Here is a 3,506-nt window from a genome sequence, read left to right on the forward strand (position 1 = left end):
AAGAGAAATCCTTGGACTGTTCTAGTCGCTGATTAACTTTTATAGCTTGAATAAAGATTAATATGTATAGTTTATGCATATATAATATAGTTTATGTGAAGATTGTTTTAAAATCACTTAAATTAAAAGTTGTTATATATTTCAGATTAAATGTTGAATGGCTATAATTAATAGGGAAAATTGAGGGAAAATGCACCAGCAGGACAAAAGCATTGTAAATATGTTTAGTTATTGTAATAGTAATAACTGCCTGTTTTTGGAAAAAGAGTTTCATGGCCGGTAAAAAAAAAATTTTGGCCGGTAAATTTTATCATGTCACCGGCCATTGGCAGGTGTGGCAAAAAGTTTGTTTTAGGCCCTGCTTTAAGGGTGTAGTGGAGAATGTGGCCATACAGCCCCTCTATAATACTTTAACAAGGGCTACGAATGTTAATAGGCCACATGCATAAACTGCACTCATAAATTCCTCACAGCCATACAAAATCAACACCTGCCCCATACACACAATCCAGATAACGCCATCAAAGCAAGTGGTCTAAATGACATCCACAGCACATGAAGTGCTAACAGGTGTTAGCCTTAGCTGTTAACTTCTCATATAACAGGGCAAAAAGACTTTCAGGACAATTAAGGGTTAGTTCACCCCAAAATGAAAATTCTGCCGTTCCAAACCTGCAAGACCTTCGTTCATCTTCGGAACACAAATTAAGATATTTTTGATGAAATCTAAGAGCTCTCTGACCCTGCATAGAGAGCAACACAACTGAAATGTTCCCAGAACCAGAAACGTAATAAGGACAACGATAAAACGAGAATACTTTTGTGCGCAATGAAAACAAAAATTACAATTTATTTAACAATTCTTCTCCCCAAGTTACCATCTTCTGCCATTTTGAAGAGTACCACGACGCATGTGTGCGCTTTCACCAGAACGTAATCAGCGTTGTTTATGTTTAAGGAGAAAGCGCGCAGATGCGTCGTGGTATGTTTCTGGGTCCGGGAACATTTCAGTTGTGTTGCTCTCTATAACATGTTTTTTTTTTTTGAGAGCTATTCCATTGTTCTTCTACATAAACATGCACTAGATGGACATGTTTGACTTATGCTCTTATCTAGCATTTGTTGTAGAGTCTCAGGCTGATGATACACGGGGCAACTTTTTGAGCAATTTTGCCGGGCAACTTTTTTTGAGCAATGTTGCTTGGGTACTTTCCCATTGAGAATGGGTAACAAATGTCTATCTGGATACTTTAGATCGGTCGTGGGCCCTGTGTCTCACCTGGTTGCCCATTGACGGCAACATTGCTCAAAAAGTTGCCCCGTGTATCATCAGCCTCACACGACACAGCTTATAAAAAAACTAAAAATGTTTAAATTAGGGTTGGGCCGATAGACGATGCCATCGTCCATCGCCGATGGCTCACATACATCACGATGTTGAGCCGGCATCGTGATCTCCCCCCCGCAATCCGCCGCATCCCAATTCCGTGTTCGGAAAGGAAATTAAGTGTACTACGGAACCCCTAAAGAGAATAAATAGCCTACGAGATGGGAGGATAAAAAAATATATATTTCAATACTTTCTCTCGCAATTATATGGCAGTACCTACCACACATTTTACAAGATTAGATATTTGTCAGTGGTGCTCAGTATCTGAAAATCATTCGCCATTGTCCTATCAGTCATCTCTCCTTACTCTGTGTATGTGGTAAATGAACTTTCATGTACTGTAATGTAACAGTCTACCGCTAGCATGCGGCTAACCATGTCACTTTAGTGGCTCCGTAGAACGCATTATTTGTTTTCCATGCCTTTCTGCATACGATTCACACTTCGGGCACACCTTCTAACCCCGCCCCCCGATGTCATCGTCCATCACAATGTTTCACTGTAGACATCGTCCGATGCCAATTTGGTAGACATCGCCCAACCCTGGTTTCAATGTGCACAATTTCTAACTTTATTCTGAGAATGCAAATGGAGAGAAAAGAGGAAGTCAGTGCTGATGTTACGGAGGAAAAGAAAGAGGTGTTTTAAGTGGCAACACTACTTACAACCCTTCCTACACCACAGAGCGAGTCCATTTGTCACACTATTGTACCATGAATAACAGCAGTTCTTCCTGTTCTTAGAAATCACACCGTTTACATTTGACCCTTATACTAAAACAGAGAGAGAGGGTGAGAGAGTGTGAATAAGAGATTAGAAAGTGAGAAAGCAAAAAAAAGTGTACAGAAAAAGTACTCTTCTGACAAGAGTGTTATGTAACTGAACCGCAAGCCAACCTTTTTAAAGAAAGAGTATGAACCTATATCAGTGGTTGATTGTATGTGACCGTGTGTGTTGGTTAGCATCAGGCCTGAAAATCTGGTAAGATAAAAACAGGACAAATCAGCTCACTATATTTACACAGCAAAACACACTCAATGACATCCTTTATCACCATTTTACACAACAGGAAATTCTAAAACCATTCAAATAATTTGGAGTAATGCAAAGTGGGAGAGAGAAAACAAAAGGAAGCAGAAAAGAGATAATGAGTCGTTTAGAAGGTCATCAGATTTATGCATCACTCATGCATGCAGATTTCTTAGATATTTCACTGTTTTCACCATCTCTCTCAGTTTCATACACAAAACCACCTCACATAGTCAGTAAAAATAACCAACAATCTCTCTATATCTGCACATCTCATCTTACCACAGAGAAGAGTTTCTATTTCATGAAACCCAAGTGAAACAGTTACATAAAGGTTCACATGGTTATAGTTTTACCTCTACAATGCTAAATAACCTTGCTGTACATGTATACACACACACACAGTTACTAGCTCAGAGAGCTATTTTACAGTCAGTAACTGGACCAAAATACAGTACAGCACAGATGCACACCCCGTTTCACACACACCCCTGCTGTTTTTGTCCTGATTTGTCTCGCACTCCCTCTCTGTATAATGACCTGAAAAATAACCCGGCCCCATGAGGAGTGAGACAGACTGAGTTAGAGTTAAACCTGAACAGGACTGTGACTAAGAATGAGACATGCAAACTCCTGATCAACAAGCAGGAAAAAAAAAAAAAGGAACCCACAAAACTAGGACTGTTTCGGAGTTGAGATGTCAACAACCACAGCTCAGCCCACGGCTTTCACAAATCAAAAATACTGAATATAGTTCAGCTTTTGTTGTTTCAGTGCTGGTGAGAAGTGCGGAGCCAGCTCACAATAAATCTTCAGCGCACACAGAGATGCATTACTATGGCTCAGGTTGGGCTTAAGGCCCAGTAACCACGGCAGCTTGGCTTTATTTCCACAACCTTACTCTAATATGGACTCTTCAGATTAGTGTGCTGGGATATTAGCTGGATTCAGTTGGCACCTGATGCAATTTAATGCATGTTTCACTTATTAAAACTGCTCACACTTTACTCAAAGTATTAAACTTTATAGTGTGTTTTTTTTAGCATTTATTATGATTTATATATATATATATATATATATATATATA

General features: G+C 39.3%; 1 protein-coding gene across 3 annotated transcripts in view; it reads right to left on the reverse strand.

Annotated features, from left to right (window-relative positions):
- The window catches only part of LOC107720901 (E3 ubiquitin-protein ligase pellino homolog 1-like), a 38,093-nt gene that overhangs the window by 14,598 nt on the left and 19,989 nt on the right, over positions 1–3,506 (reverse strand). The window contains exon 2 of one of the 3 annotated variants that reach the window (XM_016528747.1): positions 3,143–3,144. The exons of the other annotated variants lie outside the window; for them this stretch is intronic. The gene's annotated coding sequence lies outside the window, so the exon portion shown is untranslated. The remainder of the gene's footprint in view (positions 1–3,142; positions 3,145–3,506) is intronic. 3 annotated transcript variants of the gene reach the window in all.

The sequence above is a fragment of the Sinocyclocheilus rhinocerous genome, unplaced genomic scaffold (assembly GCF_001515625.1).
Source record: "Sinocyclocheilus rhinocerous isolate Xijiao unplaced genomic scaffold, SAMN03320098_v1.1 scaffold432, whole genome shotgun sequence".
Lineage (NCBI taxonomy): Eukaryota > Metazoa > Chordata > Actinopteri > Cypriniformes > Cyprinidae > Sinocyclocheilus > Sinocyclocheilus rhinocerous.